Here is a 14224-nt window from a genome sequence, read left to right on the forward strand (position 1 = left end):
GGATAACCTCACATTTATTCATATTATATTGAATCTGCCACGCATTTGCCCACTACTGAGCCTGTCTAAATCACACTAACGTTTCTGCATTCTCCTTGTAGCTTACCCTTTTCACCTAACTTTGTGTTAATTACAAATTTTGAGATATATTTAGTTACCTCTTTTAAATCATTAACAGTATTATGAATAGCTGGGGTCCTAAGTACCAATCCCTGTGTATCCCACTATTAACTGCCTGCAAGTCAGAAAAAGACTCATTTTCTGTTTGCTAACAAATTTTCTATCCATATCAATACACTACCTCAATCCCATGCAATTTAATTTTACACATTAATCTTTTATGTGGGACTTTGTTAAACACCTTCTGACAGTCCAAGTAAACAATATCCATTGGCTCCCCCAATCAACTCATTACATCCTTGAAGAACTCCAGTGTTTTCTTAAGCTTGATTTCCCTTTTCCATATCCACTGACTATGTCTGATTCTACCACTGTTTTCAAAGTGTTCTGATATAAAATTCATGATGATGGCCTCTTGCATCTTCCCCACTATCAGTGTTAGACTTACAGGTGTGTAATTCCCTGTTTTCCCTCTAACTCCTGTATTAAATGATGGGGTTACATTAACTACACTCCAACCTGTAAGAATTGATTCAGAGTTGAAATAATCTTGGAAGACGACCACCAATGCAGCCAATATTTCTATGGTCACTTCCTTAAGTACTTCATGATGTAGATTATTAGGCCCTGAGGATTTATCAGCCTTCGATCTTATCAATTTCACCAACACCATTTTTCTACTAATTTGGATTTCATTCAGTTCCTCCCCATCTCAAAACCCTGTGATCCCCATATTTTCTGCTACCTTATTTATGACCTCCCTTGTGAAGACATAAGTTGGTCAACATTTCTTTGTTCCCCTGTTTCTGACTGCAAGAAACCCACATTAGTTTTCACCAAATCTTGTCCCTTTACAAACCTGTAGAAACTTTACAGTCACTTCTTATGAACTCTGCAAGACATCCTGGAATAGTGTACATAGAATGGGAAGATGGTGGGACAGTGTTTATGTCTCTAGACTAGAAATTCAGAGATCCAGCGTGATGTTCTTGGGGTACAAATTCTAATTCATTCTGACAGATGGTGGAATTTCAATTAAATTTAGTTAATAAATCTGGAATCAAAACTTACTCTCAATAATCATGAATTTATTGCAAAAACTCATCTGGTTCACTATTAACATTTAGGGAAGGAAATCTGCCATTCTTAGCTCACTTGATCTAATGTTACTCCAGACCCATCACAAAGTGCTTGACTCTTCTCTGCCCTCTGAACTGGTTTAGCAACCGAATCAATTAAAAGGCAATTCGAGATGGGCAAGAAAGGTTGACCTTGCTAGTGACACTCACATCTCATGAAAGAACAAAGAGAAAATGAATTATAGAGCATTTGCAAAATATAAATAGGTAATTCATTCCAACAAGTCAGTGCTGGTGTTTATAGTGCACATAAGGCTCATTCTATTCCTTCTACTTCCATTTCAGCATGTCTTTCTCCTTTCCTTCAATTCACGCAGCTAATTTCCAAAAGCATCTAAGCTTTTTGCCTCAACCACTTTGCAAGTTCCACATTCTAATCACCGTTTGAGTAAGATATTTCTTCTCATAGATTATAGAGTCATAGAGATGTACAGCATGGAAACAGACCCTTCGGTCCAACCCGTCCATGCCGGCCAGATATTCCAACCCAATCTAGTCCCACCTGCCAACACCTGGCCCATATTTCTCCAAACCTTTCCTATTCATATACCCCTCCAGATGCCTTTTAAATGTTGCAATCGTATTAGCCTCCACCACTTTCTCTGGCAGCTCATTCCATACACCTACCACCCTCTGCGTGAAAACGTCACCCCTTAGGTCATTTTTATATATTTCCCCTCTCACCCTAACACTATGCCCTCTAGTTCTGGACTCCCCCGCCCTAGGGAAGAGACTTTGAATATTTATCCTATTCATGCCCCTCATGATTTTGTAAACCTCTATGAGGTCACCCCTCAGCCTCCGACGCTCCAGGGAAAACAGCCCCAGTCGATTAAATCTCTCCCTATAGCTCGAATCCTCCAATCCTGGCAACATCCTTGTAAATCTTTTCTGAACCCTTTCAAGTTTGACAACATCCTTCCAACAGGAAGGAGATGAGAATTGCACGCAATATTCCAAAGTGGCCTAACCAATGTCCTGTACAGCCACAGCATGATCTCCCGAATCCTGTACTCAATACTCTGACAAATAAAAGAAAGCAGACCAAATGCCTTCTTCATTATGCTATCTACCTGCGACTCCACTTTCAAGGAGCTATGAACCTGCACTGTAAGGATTCTTTGTTCAGTAACACTCCCTAAGACCTTACCATTAAGTGTATAAGTCCTGCTAAGATTTGCTTTCCCAAAGTGCAGCAGCTCACATTTATCTAAATTAAATTCCATCTGCCACTTCTCAGCCCATTGGCCCGTCCGATCAAGATCCCGTTGTAATCTGAGGTAACCCACTTCACTGTCCACTAAACCTCCAATTTTGGTGTCATCTGCAAACTTACTAACTGTACCTCTTATGCTCGCATCCAAATCATTTATATAAATGACGAAAAGTAGTGGGCCCAGCACCAATCCTTGTGGCACTCCACTGGTCATAGGCCTCCAGTCTGAAAAACAACCCTCCACCACCACCCTCTGTCTTCTACCTTTGAGCCAGTTCTGTACCCAAATGCCTAGTTCTCCCTGTATTCCATGAGCTATAACCTTGCTAACCAGTCTCCCACTGGGAACCTTGTCGAACACATTACTGATGTTCATATAGATCACCAGTTTCACCAGTTTCCTCATTTCCCCTCCCTTCACCTTACCCTAGTTCCAACCTTCCAGCTCAGCACCATCCTCATGATCTGTCCTACCTGCCAATCTTCATTCCCACCTATCTGCTCCACCTTCCTCTCTGACCTATCACCTTTATCCCCCACCTCCATCCACCTATTGTACTCTTAGCTACCTTCTCTGCACCACCACCCCCACCCACCTCCCATTTATCTCTTCACTCCGGAGGCTCCCAGCCTCATTCCTGATGAAGAGCTTCTGCCCGAAACATCAATTTTCCTGGTCCTTGGATGCTGCCTGACCTGCTGTGCTTTTCCAGCATCACTCTAATCTTGACTCCATATAGATCACGTCCGTAGCTCTGCCCTCGTCAATTCTCTTTGTTACTTCTTCACAAAACTCAATCAAGTTTGTGAGATATGATTTCCCACACACAAAGCCATGTTGACTATTCCTAATCATCCTTGCCTTTCCAAATACATGTACATCCTGTACCTCAGGATTCCCTCCAACAACTTGCCCACCAGCGACATCAGGCTCACTGGTCTATAATTCCCTGGCTTGTCCTTACCACCCTTCTTAAACAGTGGCACCATGTTAACTCTGTTTGCCAAAGCTATCACATGATCCCATTTTGCCCTCCTGATTTCCCTCTTAAGTATACACCTATTGCCTTAACACTCTTCTAAGGATTCACTCCATCTATCCTGTTTATATTGACTTATCCTTCTTTTTCTTAACCAAACCCTCAATTTCTCTATTCATCCGGCATTGCCTACACCTAATAGCCTTTCCTTTCATGCTAACAGGAATATACTTTCTCTGGATTCTTGTTATCTCATTTCTGAAGATTTCCCATTTTCCAGCCGTCCTTTTACCTGCAAACATCTGCCCCCCAATCAGCTTTTGAAATTTCTTGCCTAATAACTTCAAAATTAGCCTTCCTCCAATTTTAGAACTTCAACTTTTAGATCTGGTCTATTCTTTTCCATCACTATTTTAAAACTAATAGAATTATGGTCACTGGCCTCATAGTGTTCCCCCACTGACACCTCAGTCACCTGCCCTGTCTTATTTCCCAAGAGTAGGTCAGGTTTTGCACCTTCTCTAGTAGGTACATCCACATATTGAATCAGAAAATTGTCTTGTACACACTTAACAAATTCCTCTCCATCTGAAACCCTTAAAACTATGGCAGTCCCAGTCAATATTTGGAAAGTCAAAATCCCCTACCATAATCACCCTATTTTTCTTACAGATATCTGAGATCTCCTTACAAATCTGTTTCTCAATTTCCCTCTGACTATTTGGGGGTCTATAATATGATCCCAATAAGGTGATCATCCCTTTCTTATTTCACAGTTCAACCCAAATAACTCCCCTGGATATATTTCCGGGAATATCCTCCCTCAGCACGCTGTAATGCTATTCCTTATCAAAAACACCACTTCCTCTCCTTTCTTGCCTCCCTTTCTGTCCTTCCTATAGAATTTGTATCCTGGAACATTAAGCTGCCAGTCCTGCCCATCCCTGAGCCATGTTTCTGTAATTGCTATGGTATCCCAGTCCCATGTTCCTAACCATGCCCTGATTTCATCTGCCTTCCCTGTTAGGCCACTTGCATTTAAATAATGCAGTTTAACTTATCAGTCCTACCTTGTTCTCTGCTTTGTCTCTGCCTGCCCTGACTGTTTGACTCACTTCTGTTCTCAACTGTACCAATCTCAGATTGATTTCTTTCTCACTATCTCCCTGGGTCGTCCCCCCCCCCCCCCCAACCTTAATAGTGTAAATCTCCCGAGTAGCTCTAGCAAATCTCCCTACCAGTATATTAGTCCCCTTCCAATTCAGGTCCAATCCATCCTTCTTGTACAGGTCACTTCTACCCCTGAAGAGATTCCAATGATTCAAAAATGTAAATCTTTCTCCCATACACCAGCTCCTTACCAAATGCATTCATCTGCTCCATCCTCTTTTCCTGTCCTCACTAGCTCGTCGCAACGGCAGTAATCCAGATATTACTACTCTCGAGGATCTCTTTTTTGAATGCCTGCTTAACTCTTTATATTCTCCATTCAGAATCTCATCCTTTTCCCTTCCTATGTCATTGGTTCCAATGTGTACAATGACTCCTGCTGGTCCCTCTCCCCCTTGAGAACATTCTGCACCCTCTCTGAGACATCATTGATCCTGGCACCAGGGAGGCAACACACCATTCTGATTTTTCGCTGCTAGCCACAGAAACATCTGTCTGTGCCTCGGACTAGAGAGTCCCCTAACACAAATGATCTCTTGGAACCTGATGTTCCCCTCATTACATTAGAGCCAGTCTCAATACCAGACACTTGGCTGTTCAAGCTACATTCCTCTGAGAATCCATCACCCCCTATATTTTCCAAAACAGCATACTTGTTTGAAATGGGATAGCCACAGAAGACTCCTGCACTACCTGCCTACCTCTCCAACCTTTCCTGAAGTTAACCCATCTATGTGACTGTACCTGCAACTTTTCTCCCTTCCTATAACTGCCATCCATCACACCCCTTGCGCTTGTAAATTCCTCATTGCCTCTATCTGTCTCTCCAACTGATCCATTCAATCTGATAGAATTCGCAACCAACGGCACTTATGGCAGATATAATCCTCAGTAAGACAAAAGTTCTCCCTGAACTCCCACATCTGACAGGAAGATCATATCACTCTACTAAAGGCCATTTTTGCTTCTTTCAATCTACAGATTGAGAAAATAGCACTGTCTTATTCCTCTTCAAAACACGACTCCAGGCTAACTTAGTACTTATGGTTTATATTTTTAAGTTTAATCAAGAGACACATCTCAATAAAACTTATAATCAAGGAAGAACCCACTCTATTCACTACTGCAGACTCCCTGTAAGGCCACATCTAAAAATATTCACTTATCTGTTTCTGTGCTGCAGCGTATCTCAACAATCCTCCAAGATTAGTTGTGAATTTCACTATTTGTTAATTTTCCCAGATGCACTCTGATGTCCAGTGATACATGAATCAAATAGCAAAGGCAGTAACTGTGCAGGTTCACTGCTGTGTCAGTTAGCAGTATGAGTTTCTTCCTCTCTCTCCTCCACTAACCTCAACATGTGCTGCATTTGTTTGTTCCTCTCCCTTTTAAAAGTGCTGTTGTTTGGCTTTTTTTCTCCAAAAATTCCAAAACAATGCAACTGCACATAAAACAGTAATTGCTGCTTCTGTAGTTTGAGGAAATCACTTTCAACACCTAAACTATCTCAAAAAAGGAGCAGTCTGTTACAGCCAGATATTTTTCCTCATCCTCTATCTTGGATTACCCAGAATCCTTTCTCCCTATTATATTTGTTTGCCATGCTTTATTAATACTTAGTTCTCTAATGCACCAACAATTTATACTATGTATAAAATGAGGAACATCAAAAGGCCAAAAATGTACAGTTAATAGTGTGGGAATAGTGCTGACCACCGATCTTCAGAAAGCTTCCCAGAAAACTTGCAATGGATTCAAGAGCACAGGTGCCCTTTATTGTCACTTTGAATTTGTTGCCTTCTATAGTGCATGTGGGGTGCAGCAATAAGGTAGTCGGCAGGCAACTTAATCAGCAAATAAAATTGAATAATTCTCATCAGTAGCAAAGCAGAAAGTAGAAAAAAACCAGAGAATATAAATCACTGTTCAATTATTGAAATAAAAATTGGGACTTACAAGTGAGGTTAAAGCAGAAATATAATATGTCAGAACATAAACCTTTAAAAGACCTTTTTGAGGCTATGGGGTCTGTACTTGTAAAATTATTGCTTTGGGGCCACAGAGGTTGTTCGACCGAAGCTGTATCTTGCTGCGCTGTCACAATCTCAGTTAATCCTGATTAAATAATGCTTAAGCTTTGCATTGACTATATGGTTACTTGAAGTTCACAACTGACCAATCATTTCTATGCTGGCTTCACCTTTTTTTGGTGGGCTTGAAGGAACAAATACCTTTCTTTTGTTCTATATTTTCTTGTTCTTCTGTGATAAATATAACATTCTAGTAGTGAGGTTTATCTATGAATTTTATCCCTGCACTTGTTTTCTGTCTATGTACTAATTAGAACTTAGTACTTTGAAATTTTGTCTTGTTTTGGTGCTCAAATTTTATATTTGATGATTTTCTGCTGGGCAGTGACTCAGCATTGATCTCTGATGCTTTCTTGATGTGTGGTGCTGTTGAGCAGCAAATTGCAAATCAATAATCTAATCAAGTTTTTTTGACCAATGACTGGATTTTACAAGCCCTTGCTAGAATCTGTAATTTTGAATGTGACAATGAGGATGAATTTTATACATTCTTGTATTTCTTAGCTCTGAATTATGATTGGAATTGTCTACATTTATTTGTAGAGTCAGACTCGAAGCAAAGACTTTGCATAATTAACTGAGAAGAAAGTGAGGACTGCAGATGCTCGTGATCAGAGTCAAAAATGGTGGCACTGGAAAAGCACAGCAGGTCAGGCAGTATTCGAGGAGCAGGAGAATCAAAGTTTTGGGCATAAGCCCTTCATCAGGAAGGTGGGGAGGGGGGAAGGGGGCTGAAAGGTAAATAGGAGGGTGGGAGTCGGGGTGGGCGTGGGGCAATGTAGCTGCGAAGACAATAGGTAGATGGAGGTGGGGGATGCTAGTGATTAGTCAGAGGGGAGGGTGGAGCATATAGATGGGAAGGAAAATGGGCAGGTAAGACAGTTTAAGAAGGGGGTGCCGAGTTGGTGGGTTGGATCTAGGATGAGGTGGGGGTAGGGGAGATGAGGAAACTGGTGAAATTGACCTTGATGCCATGTGGTTAGAGGGTCCTAAGATGGCAGATGAGGTATTCTTCCTTCAGGCGTCGGGTGCTTGGATTTGGCGTGGAGGAGGCCCAGGACTTGCATTCCTTGGCAGAGTGTGAGGGAGAGTTGAAGTGGTTAGCCACAGGATGGTGGGATTGTTTGATGCGTGTGTCCCAAAAAAATTCCCTGAAACGTTCTGAGAGTTGGCATTCTGTCTCCCTAATATAGAGGGGACCACATTGAGAGCGATGGACACAGTAGATGAGGTGATTGTATATGCAGAAAAATCTGCACTGGATGTGGAAGGATCCTTTCTGGTCTTGGACAGAGGTGAGGGCGGAGATGTGTGCACAGATTTTACACCTCTTACGGCAGCAAGGGAGGGTGTTGGGAGTGGATGGTGAACTCGTGGAATGCTTCCCAGCTACCTTCCCCAGACCCACCCCCACTGTCCTATTTATCTCTCAGCCGCTGACTTCCCCACAACCCCCCCAACATACCTAATGAAGGGTTTATGCCTGAAATATCAATGTTCCAGCGCCTCAGATGCTGCCTGACCTGCTATGCTTTTCCAGTGCCACACGTTTCGACAATAATAAACTGAGGAGCCTTGCTGAAAATATGATAATATGTAATAAGGAAAAAATTCCTTGCTCTCCTAAGAGACTAACACTTGTAAAAATATATGCAGAATTTTAGGTGCGGGATGGCAGTCATTTTCAGATGTTGTATTGTGAATTTTAAGTTATTTTAAAATATTTAACTTCACTGAGATTTGTATTTTTAAATAGGTTACATTGCATAGGACTGCGTAAGATATACTGCATTAAAAATAGGCTATTTGACCAGACTAGTCCAGAGATGTGACCTACTCAAGCCTGCCATTATTTTTCCAAATCTACCTGCTTGACCATCTATGCGCTTCTCCTCCATATGCTGGACTAGCTTCCTCTTAAATGCAGATATATTATTTGCTTTAACCACTCAATGTGGTGCTTGAGTTTCACATTCTCATCACTCTTTAAGTAAGAACATTTCTTTTGAATTCCCTGTTGGATTTTCTGATACCTATCTGATATTGATTTCCTCTAGTTATGTTCTCCTCTGCACGAGGAGATATCCTCTTTCTATCCGGTCTTTAAAATCTTGGATAATTTTAAAGGTCTCTATTAGGTCACCCCCAGCTTTTTGACAAGATAAAAGAAACTCGGACTGTCCATCCTGAAATGTATACCCAAGCATTTCTGAAGCTATCCTAGTAAATTCTCTCTGTACCTGCTCCAGTGCCTCTATATCCTGTTTTTAATACTGTGATAAGAACTGCATTCTATACCGTTAAATGTGGTCTAACCATGATTCAGGATTATTTTATCACTTATCAATACTATCCTTCTAGAAATAAAGCCGAGAAATTGAAGTGCTTCTTTCTTAATGGCCTTACTACAACTTTTAGTGATTGGTGTTGTTATGGGCTAGGCTAGACCACTCAAAACCTTCTTAAGGAGGCAGCCCAGACCATAACTTTGCAATTTGTTTCAGTAAGTGTACAGTGAAAATTACGTGGATTAAGGTAGCGAGGTTGACTACCAGATTTAAAACAGTCAAAAAATGTTTTAATTACACAATGAAACATGAAGAACACAATAAAGAACCCCTACAGAACTCAGTCTATCCAAACTAGACTTAAGTATGCTGTTCTGAATATTCACAACAGTCCCAATGAGCAAACCCCCTTGAAAACACAGTACAAAAAAGGACCAGATACTTACAAGTTAAAGTTAGAAGGCAGAAAGAGAGAGAGTTTGTTTCCACACAGCTCACTGTTGAACCCCCAACCAGTTCTGGACTGAACTCTACTACTCAGCTCAGCCAGAAAGCTGATCACTCCCCTTTCCTTATGGAGGTCACTTCTAAAACATGACCACTTTAGCCTGAAGTCTCATCTGTTTACATATTTTAAAAAAGGCCTCTCAATACCCCTTAATCTCTGTACCAAACCAGACTGATCAGACCCTAGCCAGGTTTATTGCCCCTCTGAAAAAAGTCAAGGACAGAGTCTCCTTGATCCAAGGAACAGCTTTTGGAAAAAAGGGAACTAGCTTTGTGACAGTGTATTTATATCCTGGGATTTCTTTGCTCTTTACCCCTATGTGGTCCTGCACTTCCTAACTAATAACTGATCTCCAGATTCTTTCGACCAAATTATCCCCACATTTACTTGTGTTGAACTTAATTTACCAATTATTTATTAATGGACTTTTATAATTTGTTGAGGTCCTCCTAAACATTCAGGATCCCACCCCCAATTTGGTGCAAATTGAGAAACTGTGTTTACAATTCCAAGGTCCAACTCATTAATGTAAAACAAGAACAGCAATGATTCCAACACTGATCTTTTTGGAACACCACTTGCCACCGTCTGCCATTTCGAATAGCTATCCTTCATCTGGCTGTCTGCTTCAGGTCTTGATGCAAGTTAGCAATACATTGATCTGTTATGGGACAACTTATTTACTTATTTTTGAAAATCCAGATACACCATGTTTATTGCATTACCTTCTACTTTCTAAGTTATCTCTTCAGAAAAATCAAGAATTGTTCAAGTAAGATTTTCCCTTTTGAAATCCACACTGACTATTCATTACCATGTATTTATTTTTGAGGTGTTCTTCTATGGTCTCAATCAGTATGGATTCCTTTACATTTCCTGAAACTGATGTCACAGCTGCCTCACAGCACCAGGGGCCTGGGTTCAATTCCAGCCTTGAGTGACTGTCTGTGTGGAGTTTGCTCATAGAACATAGAACATAGAACATAGAACAATACAGCACAGAACAGGCCCTTCGGCCCACGATGTTGTGCCGAACTTCTATCCTAGATTAAGCACCCATCCATGTACCTATCCAAATGCCGCTTAAAGGTCGCCAATGAATCTGACTCTACCACTCCCACGGGCAGCGCATTCCATGCCCCCACCACTCTCTGGGTGAAGAACCCACCCCTGACATCTCCCCTATACCTTCCACCCTTCACCTTAAATTTATGTCCCCTTGTAACACTCTGTTGTACCCGGGGAAAAAGTTTCTGACTGTCTACTCTATCTATTCCTCTGATCATCTTATAAACCTCTATCAAGTCACCCCTCATCCTTCGCCGTTCCATTCTCCCTGTGTCTGTATGAGTTTCCGCTGGTTTCCTCCCATACTCCAAAGATGTTCTGAAATTTGAAAGGGTTCAGAAAAGATTGTTAAGGATGTTGCCAGGATTGGAGGATTTGAGCTATAGGGAGAGGCTGAACAGGCTGGTGTTGTTTTCCCTGGAGCGTCCGAGGTTGAGGGGTGACCTAATAGAGGTTTACAAAATCATGGATAGGATAAATAGACAAAGTCTTTTCCCTGGGGCTGGGGAGTTCCAGAACTAGAGGGCATAGGTTTACGGTCAGAGGGGAAAGATGTAAAAGAGACATAAGGGGCAACGTTTTCACACAGAGGGTGGTACATGTATGGAATGAGCTGCCAGAGGAAGTGGTGGAGGCTGGTACAATTGCAACATTTAAAAGGCATTTGGATGGGTATATGAATAGGAACGGTTTGGAGGGATATGGGCCGGGTGCTGGCAGATGGGACTAGATTGGGTTGGGGTATCTGGTCGGCATGGATGGGTTGGACCGAACGGTCTGTTTCCATGCTGTCCATCTCTATGACTCTATGTGGATTGACCATGCTAAATTGTCCTGTAGTGTCCAAGTGCAGGCCAGATGGATTAGCCATTGTAAATGTGGGGTTATGGAGGTTGGGTGAGATGCTCTTTGGAGGGCTGGTGCAGACTGGATGGTCTCTTATGTAGTGTAGAGATTCTATGATTCTGTGTTAAGATAACTTGTCCAAACTTACCTGGATATGTTCTGTTCGTATTCTTAAATATGTAAATTTTATTAGTTATCAACCAGTCCTCTGGCACTACACCTTACTCTAATGAATTAATAATGAGTGTAACATCTCTATCTCTTTCCTGGATTCTTTTAAAATGCAGTCCATCTGGGGCAGAAATCTTTTGAGTTTGATTAGCTTATTCAATAAGTTCTTGTTTTAATTTTAAAAGCGCTGATATAATTGATAATCTCACGACTTAATCTCATATCTACTTGTTCTTTATTCCAGATAAACGCTAAAATGAAAATGATTTTTTTAAATTTCAAAATATACTTTATTCATGTAAATAAATCTCTGGTACTTGTACAATTTTCCATGTCGTTCATAGTTATATACATTGCATGTCTTAACGTTACAAAGAACATATTGAATTAATCGAATTCACAGTTATCCTATTAACAGTTACCTTTATTAACTATCCAGTCTCTTGATATTTGGCTGTGACTTCAGCGGAACCCACCTACTGAGTGGGTGCCCTGTTATACGATAGCAAATGAAACTTCTTTAACCCCCAGTTTATGGGGTTACCATTGTCCATTTGACTGACCTGTCTCTAGGGTAGCTTGTCTACATCCCCAAGGTAAGCACGAACTGCTGGACCTTCGCTGGGCTGAGGTAGCTATCCAGCTCCTCACTGGGGTCATTTACCCGCTCTGGTGTCATTGAGCTAGGGCAAGGGTCCTCACTGTCCAGTTCTGTGTCTGACAGTGGGACTGTCAGAGGATCACAGCTCTCGGTTGCCTGTAGTTGTGGGGCAGTGGGTACCTCCTGGTTCTCACTGGGTGGAGGGTGGACTTCGGGGGGGTCCGTTGTTTCCTGGTTGGGAGGAAATGCCCTCCTCTTTACCGATGGCGCTCTGTCTCTTCTTCTGGTGGTGATGGCCTTCTTTGCGTCCATCTTCCCCCTCCGAAGAGCTGGCCGTCCCTCCCTCGTGCAGATGTCTTTTCCCCTTTTGCTGGGAGGCTTTGGGGGCCTGGCAAGATTTCCTCTTCCTGTTTTTAACAGGTATCCACTCCTCTGCCTGCTTGATTACCTCCTCCTCCATTTCTTCCATCTGCTCGGCTAGAGCTAGGATCAGCTGCTGTGTCTCTCCGCTGGCTGCCGCCTCCTCCACTACAGCCTGTTCTTCTATCTGGGTGCCACCAGACTCCGTTTCCCTGCTGTCCGGGTGGACCTTACTGGTCTTTAGGGGTCCATGGCTCACATTGCCACCTCCAGCCATCTGTGCGTAAGTGGGGCCCCCCCGTCTTGGGCAGGTCTTATACATATGGCCCGCCTCTCCGCACAGGTTGCAGCTCTTTTCTTCCTGGCAGTCCTTAGACAAGTGACCCTCCTGTTTGCAGTTCCTGCAGATGGTCACTTTGCAATCTGCCGCCACGTGTCCCGACTTCCCGCAGGTTCGGCACACTTTCAGCTGCTCTGCATATGTCAGGTAGCCTCTGCTCCCTCCAATTGCGAAGCTCGAGGGTGGGTGGAGGATGTTTCCACTGTCATCGGCCCTCAGAGTTACCCTGACCTGCCGCTTACTGGTCCAGATCCCAAAGGGGTCGATCACATCAGTGGCTTCTCCCTCAACTTGGACGTACCTTCCCAGGAAGGTCAGGACATCAGCCGCTGGAACGTAAGGGTTGTACATATGGATTGTAACAACCCGATTCCTCTGTGCAGGAAGCACACACAATGGGGTCGCTGACAAGATGGAAAAAAGCGGCTCCCCTTCCTTCTCCTTGAAGACCTTCAGGAGCTGTTCGCACTGCTTCACGCTTCTGAAGGTCACATCGAAGTAGCCTGCCCCAGGGAAATCCTGCAGGCAGTACACGTCTGCAGCTGCAAGGCCGCAACACTCCAGCAGAACTTTCTTCACAAACACCGTCCGATCCACCGGTGTGTGCTCCTCCACCTTCTTCACAGACACCCTGACTGTGTTCCGAATGCCCTGGCCCGGGCGGCGAGTGGCTGCTGAGGCCACAGTATACATTTTTTTTTATTTCAAAAATATACTTTATTCATAAATGATTTGATGGTCTGTACATTTGATCATGCCATACATATGTCCATATTTACAAACACAGATTCGACTTTATTCTTGTCATTCGCATTTACAATCCTGTGCATTTTTTCAATCTTGTATATATACATATATTTGGCTGAGGCATCAGCGGAGCCCAAAAAAACGTCCGCATGGGCCCCTGTTCTTCTTTAGGCAGGCCAATCTTACACGGTGGTCTTTCCCCACCGCGCCTTGGCGGCAGCTGCCCCAAGCTTCAGCGCGTCCCTCAGCACGTAGTCTTGGACCTTGGAATGTGCCAGTCTGCAACACTCAGTCGGGGTCAACTCCTTCAGCTGGAAGATCAACAGGTTTCGGACCGCCCAGAGAGCGTCCTTCACCGAGTTGATGATCCTCCAGGTGCAGTTAATGTTCGTCTCGGTGTGAGTCCCGGGGAACAGGCCGTAGAGCACGGAGTCCCGCGTCACGGCGCTGCTCGGGACGAACCTCGACAAGCACCACTGCATTCCTCTCCAGACTTCCTCTGCATAGGCACATTCCAGAAGGAGGTGTGTGACAGTCTCGTCCCCCCCGCAGCCACTTCGAGGGCAGCGTGCGGTGC

Source organism: Chiloscyllium punctatum, chromosome 12 (genome assembly GCF_047496795.1).
Source record: "Chiloscyllium punctatum isolate Juve2018m chromosome 12, sChiPun1.3, whole genome shotgun sequence".
Classification (NCBI taxonomy): Eukaryota; Metazoa; Chordata; class Chondrichthyes; order Orectolobiformes; family Hemiscylliidae; genus Chiloscyllium; species Chiloscyllium punctatum.